We start from the raw sequence: 15867 nt of genomic DNA, 5'->3' as shown, positions 1-15867 counted from the left end.
ATGGAATGGGTTACGCAGGCAATTCTTGAACAAGTTCTTTCCTCTATCTAGGATGTTACAACTTAAGGATGAGATTTATAATTTCAGGCAACTACAATTAGAATATATGTACAAGGCTTGGTTTAGGTTCTAGAATAAGTTGAGTATGGTGCCCAACCACTGTATTTCATGAATGAGCTTATTAAAGATATTCTACAGAGCCATGACAATCAGTTCCAAAGCCATGGAAGAAACCATCTCTAGAGGAGATTTTATAAGACTACGCTGGGAGTTAGCTTTGGATATCCTAGATCAGATCTCACTCACTAAATGAGGGTGGAAAACTCATGAGGCTAGGAGAGGATCTGGCAGATCTGCTATTAGTTCCTCCTGCAACAAAAAAGTAGTTGATGATTCAGTAGCACAAGAAATAGCACTGTTGAGAACTGATCTTGGGTTATTAGAAAAGAAGTTTCCACAATAAGTTTCAATAAAGTGATTGCAGTAGAAGCATAGGGTCCAGCGTCTAAGTCTTATGAGTTAGAGTTCGAGGAGGAAGCAAAATATCTGGATCATCAGTTGGCATATTTCCAAGCCCAAGGGCAATAAAACCAAGGTTAAATCTATTATAATAGGTATAAAGACCATAGTAGGGAGTGATATGGTGTCTAGATAGTGGCTAAATAAAGAAGGATTACTACAGAGAGAAAGGAGATAGGTATATTTTGCCTGGAAGATGAGATACAGAATCAAGAATAGAAGAGATGCTAACAAAGATTGTAAAGGGTCAAGAAAATCAAGAGAACATCCTTAAGGAAATTAAGACTAACACTTTAGGGTTAAATTAGAAGGTTGAATCTCATACCACTCCTATTAATCAGTTGGAGCATCAGTTTGAGTAGATGTCAGCAACACTAAACTAAAGGCATCCAGGTACACTTTTGAGCAACATTGTTCAAAATCCAAAAAATGACAGTCATGTTCTTAATATTACCACAAGGAGTGGTATAACTACTTTGGATCCCCCATTACTTATTTTGGAAGCACTAAGGCATGATGAATTTGTTGTTGACGTGACACCTATTATGGATTTAGAAAAAGCAATGAGCGGTAATGGTAAAGTTGGTAAGGACAAAGGTAAGGGTCAGGTCGATGAGCCAAAATAGGACAAATTCTAATACCAACCCCACCTTTTTCTTAGAGATTGAAACAAAAGAGAGAGAAAGGGAATTTTAAGTGATTCATTGAGATGCTAAAAGATTAAAGCTTGAACAACCCTCTTCTTGAGGAATTGGAGAAGATGACTAGATATGCCAGGTTTCTGAAAAAATTAGTGATTAAGAAAAAAAGGGTTATTTTTTAGGAAGTTGATGGATTATACCACTATAGTGCAGTCACGACTAAGTCTCTGTCCCAGAAAATGGGTGATCCTGGAGAATTCACTATAGCATGTACTATTAGGTCATCTCAATTAGCCAAAGCCTTATGTGACTTTGGAGCCAGCATAAATTTGATGTCGCTGGCTGTATTCAAGCAATTAGGCTTTAGCCCTCTTGAACAGATTGTGATACAGCTATTGATAGCTGACCATACTGTGAAGAGACCTATGATCATTTCTTTTGATGTGATTAGGAGAGTTGATAACTTTATCTTTCTAACTAACTTTGTTATTTTAGACTATGAGGTTGACACCGAGATGCCTATTAAATTGGAGAGAGCATTTTTTGCCATAAATAGAGTGATGTTTGGCATGGAGAAGGGGGAGCTAAAGTTCAAAGTTAATGGTGAGGAGGTCATATTCAACATCTAAAAAATAATGAAGCAGCCGACCGACATGAGGGTGTTGTCGGTAGTAGATTGTATTGATGACCCAAGAGGGTATTCTTATGTTTATATTGATAAATTCTGAGTAATCAAGGTACCCACATCGTGCCGCAATGTTAAATCAAGCATTGTATGGGAGGAAACCAATAGGCTTGTTGGTGAAGTCTAAGTAACCAGCATAGCCATGTCGTGCTGTGACATTAAATCAAGCATTGGGTGGTAGGCAACCCACTATTTTAGTCACTTGTTTTTGTTTTTATTTTATAGGTTTATAGATTATGGACTTACCCAAAATATGATAGGATTTCCACATTCATAATTTTCCAGGTAAGGGGACTTTGTGACCAACTCATCAGGGTCACAAATCCCACTCAGGCCAGGTAATGTGTGAGATACTTGAAAAGATGAAATTTTGAGGATAATAATGGAACTTCTGGAATTTGACACATAATCATAAATTTGAAGCTGTAAATTCAAGTTACAAAACCATAAGTAGCTAGGTAAGAATCAAAATGAAATTTCCTAAAAGTAGGAAATTGGGCAAAAAATTCAGGCCCATTTGTGCCAAGCACATACAGACTGTATGTACCATATGTAGCCCGCTTGTGGTAGACGAAAGTGATCTAGTTGTGGGCCTAAATTTTAATTCAAATATTGGGCCACCCATGCTTAAATAAGACTTAATTTACCCCCTACGATTTAAATCTAATTTGACTCATTTTAACCCATTCAAATCCTCAAAAAAAATTTCTCTAAATCCAAACTTTCCTCTCAGAAGGATAAACTTATCCCACACTTAGAAAAAAAGGCTATATTGAAACTTTTTTGGGGAAAAAACTTGTCCTACCACACTAAATAAAAGCTCAATTTTGGATTTTACTTTATTTCTTCAAAGTTCACTTTCAGATTCTTAAGGAAAAGGTAACTTTCTCGGCTCCTAATAGTAATATCTTGATCTAAATGTTAAACAAGCAAGTTAATGTGTTTATTTTCATGCAAAATATAAAGAAACAATCACGCTTGTGTGTGCAAGACTTGAAGTAGCCTAAAATCTTGATGTGGGGCTTTGTTTTGAATTAAAATCTAAGGTTAGGTCCTAAACGGAAGTTGAACTTGAACGAGTAGAGGAACACTAAAAGTTTGACATATTAGTTTGCATTAAAAATTATGATTCATTGTATATGTGTGCATATTGAACTTGTGTTACTGCAAATAAGTTACAGGGGTGTGAAGATTAAGGACAAATTCATAGCTTTTGAATTTTAAGTTTTCCTTCAACTTTTGCATTCCCTCATTAAATGTTGAATTATAACACTCGTATTTTTAGGTACAAATAGAACCCAAAGTAGCACAGAAGAAGGTTGATACATTTAAGAGATGGGGTGAGTCACCCAAGCCCAGTGGCTTGATAGAGGAATACCCTATTGCACAGCTTAGAGCAATTGCGGCTGGGGCGACATGCATAGTTACTAGAGGCCGGTGCGTTAGGCAGATAAGACTATTATTTTGGGCACTATGGAACAACCACTACCTAATAACTCACGGTAGGGTATAAGTCTAGACTTTATATGTCCTAGGTCTTGAACTGAGGCTATTCAGTTTGTCCAGATTGCCCAAGAAGTTGTATCCCAATTGAGGATAAAGTCAGCTCGGAGATCACCCCTATACTCTTCTTCACTGAGTAATTATGATGATAAAAATAAGAAAGGTTTTTAACCAATTACATAAGGTGTATCTCAGTACCCTAGTTTGTAGCGGGGTCGAAGGACTCATCTGAGGCTACAGATCAGGAGGACTCATCAGCAGTACCCCAGACTGAGGAGGGTACTGTAGCTCATGCATAGCTATTAAGTGTACCCCAGTCTGAAGAGGGTACAAGGTAGGCTTTTTATAAGGTGCCCATTCTAGATAATGAGGCACCAACACAACAGAGGTGGAGTTCTGCCCCTACATATGCCTCGAAGGTACCTCTTGATAAGGATAACCTGAGGTTGTGTGTGGAGAAAATGCGGAAGATATTTGATATAGATAGTTATATTTTAGATACCAGCAAGCCTAAAAGGCTTATTTTTTAGGAGCACAAGATTGAGCTATCTGAGTTGAGTAAAGTACCACAGTTGTGGGAAGCCTTTGATCATTATCAGTTGGAAAAGATAACTAGACCACTTGGTTCTTACAACCCGACTCTGGTATGAGAGTTTTATGCATCATATCATGCCACGATAGTTTTTTTGATGTTTAGATTTATAGGTTTAATGAGATATATGGAGTAGCCATAGCTTGAGTAGACCCTTATGAGAGGGGTCAGGGTCGATCTTTCAGTAGCGACCATCTGGAGAGTTCTTTTTAGTCCAAACTATATTGCCCCAAAATTTATAGTAGAGTGTCATTAGGGTAGTACATGATAGACATATTATGATGGAGGCTGATCATAGACATGAGAGAGTTGAGTTATCTAGGTAAATCGATGGCTACATTTTACCTTTGGGTAATGAGACCCCTTGGATCGAGGGATCGGGAATGATAAATAATGCTTTCATTAGTATCTATGTTAGTTCATTTTGGAGTAGGACTTAGCACTAAGGGAACCTATGGATGAAGGCTCACCTACTAGTAGAGGACTGAGACCATTAGTAGAAGTCTCTAAGTTTCAGAACTACGTAGCTAGCGTAGGTTATGAGAGGTCACCTGCCAGTTAACGAATCATACTTCTTAATCACTTACCAGTAGAGAATTGACACCCTAGTCCTTTAGTACATCATGTTAGAGGATCCACATAACCAGTGTTGATACCCATGGTAAGGTACCAATATCCTTCCAACTAGGGTTACTGGTTGGATCCTGATTTGCTCAGATTGGGGAATGTTTGCTATATGATAGCTCTCATAATTTTAGTTCAATATTTAGGCTACATCAGTTTAGGTTTGTATGACCAAGTGTCCATATATCAGTTATCCACTTATTCAGGTTATTTCAATACAATTTTATGCTTTGTTTTGCATTCTATTTCCATGTTCATGCATTTATGCTCAGTTTACATGTATATCAGTCAGTCCTTATCTCATATACCAGTACATTCAAAGTACTGACTGCATACTCTCTTTTTTACTATGTTATCTTATAACATAGGTTTGGACGCTCAGTTCCTCAATCATACTTAGATACTTCGTGTGCCACTCAAGTGCTGTATTAGTGAGTCCCCTCAGTCGAGGATAAATTACTTTATTTATCATGCTTTCCACTATTTTAGTTCATGTCTATTTTAGTAGTCAGTGTTAGTTGGGTACCTCTCCTAATAACTTATCATGTTTAGAGGCATTTTAGACAGTTAATTATGTTTTCAACGATGTGTTTCAAACTTGTTTGATATTGACTTGACTATTTAAACATTCATTAAATTACTTTTATACAGTATTTTAGTATCTTTTTTCAGTATTTACAGCTTGTGCCAGATCATCAGTTAACTTGGGGTAATTTGTTGCCTTAAGAACAATGTTACAACTGGGGGTAGTCTTGGGTTGTGATAAACTTGGTATTAGAGCACAAGGTTTAAAGTGTCCTAGGGTTTTTGAAAGTTGTGTTAAGTAGAGTCTTGAGCAGGGTGTGAGGCATGCTACACTTATGGGCGAGACTTTATGAGATGTTATAGGAAAGTTTTCTTTTTTAAGTATTTATGTCATGCTATAGAGCATGAGTACTATTAAATTTCTCTCTTCTAACTCATCCTCTATCTGTTTATAGAAAATACCTCTCAGTAGAAATAACGGAAATTGGAATAGGGACCAACCCTCACCGCCACCTGTTTAGGAAGATCCTCTGAATGAGTAGGTCTTTCATGCTGAATTTAGGGTTGATTTCATAGCCTTGTCCTATTCTATGGCTGCTTATAATAAATAGTAGGCTATTGCTCTAGTAAATCCAGTAGTAAATATAGCAGCAGCCAAGATTTGAGATTTCACTTGGATGAATCCTCAAACATTCTCTAGATCTAAGTCTGAGGAGGATCCCCAAGAGTTCTTAGATTGTGTGCAGAAGGTAACGAATATTAAGGGTGTTACTCTAAATGAAAGTGCTGAGTTAGTTGCTTACCAATTGCAAGGGGTGGCTCACACCTGGGTTAAGCAATAGAAAAAGGATAGAGGTGTCAATATATTTCCTGTAAAGTGGGATGAGTTTGTTACTCCTTTCTTTGATAAGTTCTTCCCAATTGAATTAAGGGAGGCTAAGCTGTAAGAGTTTATAGTATGACAGAGTATTCACTCAAGTTTACCTAGTTAACAAGATATGCTCTGACTACGGTGGATGATTCTAGGTCCTGAATGAGTAGTTTGTGTCTAGAGTATCCGAGGATGTAGTCAAAGAGTGTTGAACATCTATGTTAATTAAGAAGATAGACCTCTCTATAATAATGCTTTATGCTCAACAAATTAAGAAAAAGAAACTGAAGGAAAAGGAAAGACAAAATAAGAGGGTCAAAATAGGTGACTTTAACTTCTCTCATCAAAGATCGGATGATGGGAATCATTTTTAATTCTGCCAAAAATCTTCAATCCCAGCCCCATCTTCTGCCAATGCTCTAATACCTAAGTTCATACAGGATAATCAGGATAGAGCACCAGGCTCTAAGTCCCAAGGTAGCATGAATATTAGTTGCACTAACCTCATCTACAAAAGGTGTGGTAAAAACCACAAGGGTGAGTGCATGGCTGGAAGTGATGTTAGTTTTGGATTTGGAAAGCTAGGCCACAAAATTATGGAATTTCTAGTGGGTGCCTAGAAGGGTAAAAATCTTTATTCGTAGGGTCAAGTTGATTCTTCAGCAACACTAGCAGGTCGCCCAACTCAGTAGGGTGACACTTCTAGTGTAATTAGTGGCCAGCATTAGAATCAACTCTAAGCCTTTCAAACTCGATAGGAGCAAAAAGGTTCTCCTGATGTGGTAATGGGTATATTACAAGTCTTCCACCTTCACGTTTATGAATTATTAGATCCTGAAGCCACATTATATTTCATGACTCCTTATATAGCCATAGCCTTCGACATCGGCCCAAAAACTATTGCAAAACCCTTCTCTGTGTGTACCCTAGTCGGTAGTTCTATTATAACCAAACGAGTATGCAAAAATTGCCCGATCACAGTATCTCAGAAAGTTACTTCAATTGATCTCACAGAGTTAGAGATGATCGATTTTAATGTCATACTTGGCATAGATTCGCTTTATTCCTGCTATGCCTCAGTTTATTGTAGAAACAAGATAGTTAAGTTTCAGTTACCTAATGAGCCAATCCTAGAATGAAAAGGGTAGTACCAAAATCCCTATAGGTCAATTTGTCTCTTTCCTCAAGGTGAGCAAAATGATTTCTAAGGGATGTATATATTATCTTGTTTGAGTCAAGGACACAAGTTCTGACACCTCGAGTCTAGAATCATTTCCAGTAGTAAATGAGTTTCCAGAAGTGTTCCCTGAGATTTGTCGGAGTTCCTCCCAAAGGGGAAATCAACTTCAAAATAGATCTCCTTCCAGATACCCAACCGATTTCAATTCTACCTTATAGAATAGCTTCAACAGAGCTTAAGTAATTGAAAGAATGGCTGAATGATCTCCTAAATAAAGGTTTCATAAGGCCTAGTGTCTCTCCATGGGGCTCTCTAGTCCTCTTCGTGAGCAAGAAAGATAGTTCTCTCAAAATGTGCATCGACTACCATCAGTTGAACAAAGTCACAATCAAGAATAAGTATCCTCTCCCTAGGATTGATGACTTGTTCGACCAACTTCATAGTGCAAATTATTTCTCTAAGATAGACCTCAAATCTGGCTATCATCAGCTTAGAGTCAGAGAAAGTGACATTATGAAGACAGCCTTCAAAACTTGGTATGGTCACTTTGAATTTGTGGTTATGCCTTTTGAACTAACGAATGTTACTACAGCTTTTATGGACTTGATGAACAGATTGTTCAAGCAGTACTTGGACATGTTCTCATAGTCTTCATAGATGATATTATCATCTATTCTCACAGTGAAGGTAAGCATGCCGACCATTTGAGAATTATTTTGCAGACCCTTAAGAATCATCAGCTATTTGCCTAGTTCAGTAAATGCAAATTCTGGTGAAGGCATTTGAGTTGATCCTCAAAAGACTGAAGTAGTGAGAAACTGGGCTAGGCCTATCTCTTTGTCAGATATAGGAGTTTTCTAGTTTTGGTTGGTTACTATAGACGGTTTGTGGAAGTATTTTCCTATGTTGACTCTCCCATGTCTGGATAGACTCAGAAGAAATTCAAGTTTTAGTCGTCAGATTCCTGTGAGAAGAGTTTTTAAGAGTTGAAGACTTGACAGACTTTCACTCCAGTATTGACTCTACTCGAGGGTTTATATTGATTCATAATTTATTATGATGCTTCTAGGGTTGGTCTTGGTTGTGTGTTATTGCAGTAAGGTAAGGTCATAGCCTATGCCTCTAGGCAGCTTCAACCCTATGAGAATAATTAACCGACTCATGATCTCGACATGGCAGCAGTTGTTTTTATATTAAATATTTGGAGGCATTACCTATATGGGGTCCATATGGATATTTTTACTAATCACAAAAAGTAATCCTATTAGTTGGTTTAAGACTTAAAATCAAAAAGTACACACCTTCTTTTTGATTGAGTTTGCCTACAATAACAACTATCACTTTAATATCCAGATGGCTCTATTTTAGGCTCTCTATGGTAGGAGGTGTAGATCTCCTATTAGTAGATTTGAGGTTGGCGAAGCTACTTTGATAAGGCTAGAGTTAGTGTATAAGACAATGGAGAAAGTTCATTTAATCCGTAAAAGGCTGAAGAGAGACCAAAGCCGTTAGAAATCCTATGCTAATGTGAGAAGAAGGGAGCTTGAATTTTATGTTGGTGATTTTGTGTATCTAAATATTTCACCCATGAAAGGTGTCACAACCCGAATCAGGGCTTGGCCGTGATAGTTACCTCAAGTCCCACGTGGATCTGGGATCACCCCCTTAACCTAACCTAGTTAGCTCAATAACCTTTAGTGTCGGATGAATTCCAAATATATAACAAGATAGAGAAAAATAGAACTAGTATTAATTCAGGAAATGTCTAAACCATTCATCATCACAACACACCTAAGTCCACAGTAATCCACAAAGCTTCGATAAATCCAAAGTCAATAAGGTGTTGGAACATGCCCCTGACAATAGCCAAAAACCAAGTCTAAATAAGTCTGAAACATAGTATGTAAGGACTATGAAATAAAGCCTTCTAAAGTATGGAAGCTCACTGCTTCAAGGTCAACTAACAAATCACTCGAACACCTGGTCATTGCGTAGAAAAAAAGAAGAAGTTACGGTCCATGTATCACATAGGGATACAACATCCTAAGAGGGTTAGCTATTAGAGAGCTAGCATGTAACTCAGGGGTAAGGATAAAATAGTGTCATCATTCAAAACCAAATCAAACCATCATATACAATCATATGTATATGCACATATATAGTGCCGGGAAAGGGAACAAGGATTAGCATATTTAAATAATTAACCTGGGTTGTATAGCATAACCATCATGAAACAAGGCACCTACGAGCTATATAGGTCCATCTCTCCCCTAGCTGGAAGGGCCCTAATGCGTGTAGCCGTATGAACCAGAGAATATCCATATATGTATATGCCATTATGGAGGATTCAAACCTCCTGGCATCATCAAGGTGACTTAAGCACCATTGTATACAATATGGGGGACTCAAACCTACAATTCATATATTTATTCGAGGGACTCGAACCTCCTGGTCATATAAATAGCTGCACCGACTAACACAGTTTCCAGTGTTAGTCCTTCGGACTCCACTTTCATGGCCCAGCTACACATCCCACTTTAAGGCCCAACTAAAATATTCTTTACACATACACACAACTATTAGAACAATTGCTTACCAAAGGTATTCCATTGGTATCGTTATACCAACCATACTTGCAAGCGTACAATATGTCGTAACCATTATCACTCAACTTTGGGACTCACACCCGTTGTCTATAAAAGGACATTAATTCAATTCAACATTTAGTAACTCGAACGTATTTAGCCAATTAAACCACCAATATTACAATTCAAAACTATCTATGACTCACAAGATCTTCACGAAACCATTTACTAACCATTTACATTATTAGTCCAATGCCCTGATTCAAATCATAACTCAATTCAATTTATGGTCATCAAGACTTTTACAAAGCCATTCCTTCATTAACATTCTTATGCCAAGCATTAGTTCAAAACACAATTTATCATGTGAAAAGATACTTCTCATAGACATTTTCACAAATAGGTTTATGGTATACCATTATCAAACCATTATTTAATTCAAAAACCATCAAGTTAGGGTTAACTATGACCTATTCACTAAACCATAATTCCCATGCACCCACAAGTTCCAAACCATTATCAAAAAAATGTACAAACACAAGAAAAATTAAGAGAGAACTATACTCAATATTATACATTCAAACCCTCAACCATAGATTTCAAAACCACCATGTATGATTCAAGAACAATGTTTAAAATATATTAATATGTGAACTAACAATAAAGGAAGAGTCACATGCTTGAGTTACGAAGATTCACAAAGAGATTTCGATCCTTAAGCCTCTAGATGACCAACTTGATAAAACCCAAGCCTAATCTTCTTGAGATGTTTTTAGAAAGAATTTAGGGAGTGTTTTGATCTTCTAAAGTGAAGAATAAAATGCCAAAAAATGTTATATAAGACATGGGGTCTTAAGGGCTTGGGGTAGGAATTATCTAAAACACCCTCAGCTTAAAAGATGTAAAAAGAATGGAGGAGGGTGTAGTTGGACCCCTTAACTCGTATCCACATCATACAAGTGGTACCCTCAACTCATAAATTAATTAGAAAGCTGGACACCACATTTTATTATCCAACATATGACTCTCTTAGCCTAACTCATACCATCACTATACGACTAGTATCCTTCATGTCGTACCCTAAGCAAAAGATCTAGGCTAGATATTAGAAAATATACTATCGGGCACTATACTTTTCCTATCATGAACATACAACTCATATGGATTCTTCTCATACCTTGAATAGAACTTGGGCAATATGACATGATCAATATACGACTAGGGTCCTAGACCCATAGAAACACCATACAAGTCACGGTACAAGTCATATGATGATCAGAAGGTTTAAGAATCAAGAAATTTGGTATGGTCCAAAGTTCAGGGTATTTCAAAAGGAATGAAGATATTTGGGAAGAAAGGGAAGCTCGCTCCCTTCTATGTTAGCCCTTATAGGATTTTGATCCATTTCGGAAAAGTAGCCTATGAGTTGGAGTTGCTTGTGGAGTTAGCAGTAGTGCACCCAGTATTTCATGTCTCTTTGTTAAATAAATGCATTGGTGATCCAACTTCTGTTGTTCCTTTAGGAAGTGTGGGCATGGAAATCCTATAAAGAAGTGCCAATTGAAATCTTTGATCAATATATTCATAGGTTAAGGAATAAAGAAGTTGCTTTAGTTAAGGTTCTATGGAGAAATCTGTCTGTTGAAGAAGATACTTGGGAAGCAGAAGCCGATAGAAGATCAAAGTATCCCTATCTCTTCTCTACGAATTTAGATCCAGCTTGAGGTAATAGTTTCCTTAGAGTAGTCCTATCATTTTCTATCTAAGCTATCTAACCATCCTCATGTAATAATATGCATTCATGGGTTTAGTTCAATCCATACATCATATTTTTAGATTTAGATATTTAATCATGATTCATCTTATAAGTATTCAGTGCATGATCTCAGTCTTCCTAGTTCTCCAGCTCAACTAGAATCATTTGAGAAAGAATGATCCCAAAAGGGAGATATTATAATAGCCCAAATTGTCAAGCTTTAGACACCCTCAAAATATAAACTACTAAGTTAACTTTCCAACGCTTCAAGTCGCACCTCAATTCGATGTCATAGAAAAACATTATGGAAAATTTTCTCTTAAGGGTCTGGCATACTACTGTGATGGTGACTTACGTAATAATTTATTACCACTTATGATGCACCGTCATGAGTGAGTCATAGTCACTCCAGTGAATGCCCCAAGTTTGAGTCCAATGGATATGACAAGGCCTTACAACTTCTAGTCAGTGAGTATGAGTCGTAGGGAAGGACTCATAGCCGGACCAATAAAGGATCTAAGACTCAAGATTCAGACTACGACTCCATCTTATGACTCGTAGTCAGTCATGATGAGTTTATGGGGGAATTCATATCCAAACCAAAAAGGGGCCTCAAACCCTAGTTTCTAGCTTGCAACTCAGACTACGACTCGTACTTTGTCCCAACAAGTCGTAAGGTGAGTCGTAACGACTGGGAACCCTGTTTTCAGCATATTTTTATAGCGGACTTTTATGTCTTTTCCCACACCCTTAAAATCCAAAACCACATCATTTTGGATTTTGAAGGTGTGGTGTAAAATACCCAAAGCCCCAATTCATAACATAATTATCAATTTCACCTGAAAGGAATCAAAGAGGCAATTCCTTTCTCCCTCAAGGCCAACTAGGATTCTTTAAGCAAGTCTAATTCTGAAGAAGAATTATTCAAGGATTATACTTCAAGTTTATGGGATATTCATCAATGAGATCCTTTCAACCATTGAGTCCCAAAGTTCTTCAAATTTTCAAGCTTAATCTTTTTTTTTGTCTAGGGTTCTATGAGAAATATGAATTTCATAATTTGTTTAGTTAAACTCTCAAGTTCATCCATGAAAATATATTCCCTCGTGATAATTGTGGCTCCATATGTTTTATAATGCAAATGTCTACATCATGATTAGTTATTGATTTAGGTGTTAATTCATAATTTTCCCATACAATGGATTATTCATTATTTGTCAAGACCAGTCTGCTTTAGATAGTGCTGGTAGGTTATGAACACCCAATACCTAGATATTTATATGTCATAAATTTCTAGTTATAAGTCATTCAAAACATACTTGTATCATTAAATTTAGACTACTCTCAACTTGAGCATATGTCAGAAACAATCATGTTAAGCCTTACATCAGTATTAGTGTCAGTTTCGTTGGGAGTAGGACTTAGCACCGAGTGAACCTAGGGATAAAGGCTCACTTGCCAGTAGAGGACTGAGACCTTTAGTACAAGTCCCTAAGTTCTAAAACTATGTAGCCAGTGTAGGTTATGAGAGGTTACCTGCTAGTAAAGGACCGACACTCTCTTAGGGGTCACCCACTAGTTGAGGACTAACACCATAGTCCTTTGGGACATTATGTTAGTAGATCCATACAGCCAGTGTTGGTACCCATGGCATAGTACCGACACCCTTTCAACTAGGGTTACAGGTTGGACCATGATTAGCTTAGATTGGTGCTTGTCGATTATATGATAGCTCCCACAATTTTAGTTTAGTATTCAGATTATATCAGTTCAGGTTTGCATGAAAAAGTATCCATATATCAGTTATCTAATTATTCAAATGAATTTTGTACATGTTGATGCTTGGTCTTGCATTTTATTTCCATGTTCATACATTCATGCTCAGTTTACCTGTAAATTAGTTAGTCCTTATCCGCATACTAGTACATTCAAAGTATTGTCCGTATACTCTATTCTGCATTATGTTGTCTTATAAAATTAGTTTGAATGTACAGTTCCTGATCGTACTTAGACAGTTTGTGTGCCACTCAACCGTAGCATTGGCGAGTTTGCATTAGTCGTGGACTAATTAAATTATTTATCATGCTTTCCAGTATTATAGCTCATGTCTATTTGTATAGTCGTAGTTAGTTGGGGACCTGCCCCAAAAGCTCATTATGTTAGAAGCTTTCAGATAGTTAGTTATGTTTTTAGTTATATGTTTTAAACTCCATTGATATTGACTTAACTATTTAAATCTTCATTAAATGACTTCCAAACAGTATTTTGTTATCTTCCTTCAATATTTACAGCTTGTGCTAGATCATGGGTTAAGCTTGGGATCATTTGTAGCCTGAAGCACCGTGTTACGACTAGGGGGTGGTCTCGAGTCATGATAAAATATTATTATATTAGCTATCACTTTGAAGTTCTTTATGTACGATTGTGTCATGAATGCTTCAAAAGGTTTCTAAACTCTCAACATGAATTAGCTCCATATAGTCAATCAAGTCGGCTCAGAAATCAGTTTCATGTTAAGAGTTTAATCTTTTCAGCTCAGCTATATTTATACCCTTCATTAGAAGATACGATGGCCTAATTCCTTTATTTTTCCACTCCTAACAATGATTCAGTACGAGTAAGATATTCCCCAACTAGCATTGTGCTCTTATAGTTTCATGTCTATATTATTCCATACGATTCCTAGGTATGTGATCATGTTCCATATGTATCAGCTGAGTCAGTACTCTACCAGGAGGTGATTCCAATTATGAAACATGATTAATTTTAGAAATTAAGTTTCATGTTCAAATTGTATTCTTTTCATCTCAATATCAATATTTATTTGAGGACGAATAACTCTAAGGGGGAGATATTATAATATCCTAAAAATTTCTAGCTAAGCCTCTAATCGTTCTTCATATGTTTATAAGTCCGAAAATGATTAATTTTTGTTCATAGATAATTCTAATGATCATTTAACTAGTGTTTAAAGTATTTTTGATGTGAATAATGTTCATACAAAAGACTTAGAGCAAAGTTGAGTTGAAAACTTTGGTTATCGATTGAGTTTTAATATTAGATCCTAAGAGGGTCAAATTTAAATGATTATAGCTTCTATAATATATTGAGTTTTGGGGGCCAATACCTACCAAATTAAAGGTATTTGAGTCCTTTTTCCAACACATTCAATTTTGCCATAATTTGATACCTGAGTGAAAAGTTATGAGAATTTTTGTAAGTGAACTAGTGAGGGTCTGTGACAAGAGTGTATCACGCCCTCTGTTCTCCACCATAATAGTTTGGCATGACCTATGTGCTCTTCGATAAAAATGTGATACTCCCTCTATGCTCCACTATAAGAGCATGGCATGTCCTTTGTGCTACACGATAATATCATGGCACACCCTCTGTGCTCTGCGATAAGAGCATGGTATGCTCTCTTTGTTACATAATAAGAGCATGGCATGCCCTCTATGCTCCATGGTTCCATGGTCACGGAGATGCTAAAATCCTATTTTTCCTTCAGTTTTTGAGGTAAAATGGGTCATTTACGTCCGAAATGATCTTATGACCTATACTAAAACATTTTCCCTCACCTCATAACCCAAATACATGTTCCCTCTCCTCTAAAACACTCAGTAACACCAAAGTGAAATTTCTTCTCAAAAATTCAAGCTTTCAATATTCCAATTAAAGTTTTCTTCAAGCAATTCACTAAGTCCAGGTATGTGGGGTTTGAGAAAGGATATTCTTCTGTCCTTAAGCCCCAAAAAATTTATTTCTAATTGAATATAAAAGAAATTGATTTACTAGGGCTCATACCTGCTTTTCTCATATTTTAATATTATGATGTTTCCCCATGAGTTAAAGACTTATTTAGCACAAGATATTATGTTTACTTATGTTTTATCCATGAAAGTGATCTTATGCATTGAGTTTGGTATTTTGACATGAAATTTTCATGAGATGGTAAATGATTACAATTTAAGCATTATGTACTCATTTTTTAAGAAGTTCAAGCTTATTAGTTCAAGTAACAAAGTATAATCACAACATCATTGAAGTTTCAGTTTTGATCTTATGGTGATGTTGGACCAAAATTATATATATTTTAGTCATTATTAGTCTTATATTTAGTATTTTTATTTGTCATTTTTTGAGCATTAATTTTACAGATTATGCCTAATATTATGATTTGATGTGTAGGATTAAAATGACATGAAGATGAAAAAATTTGGAGCTAAAATGAATTAAAGACAGAAAATTATAGAAGAAAATCAAGCAGACAGCTTAATGGAATAAACTTCATATAATAATCAAAAGTGACCCATTAAGTGAATTGAAGATTAGCGGCCAATTCCATTTTCTTTCCGTGATTTGGACGTGAAACGCAGACTCCTTGTA

This window comes from Capsicum annuum, chromosome 8, assembly GCF_002878395.1.
Source record: "Capsicum annuum cultivar UCD-10X-F1 chromosome 8, UCD10Xv1.1, whole genome shotgun sequence".
Classification (NCBI taxonomy): Eukaryota; Viridiplantae; Streptophyta; class Magnoliopsida; order Solanales; family Solanaceae; genus Capsicum; species Capsicum annuum.
This window is presented reverse-complemented; position numbering follows the sequence as displayed.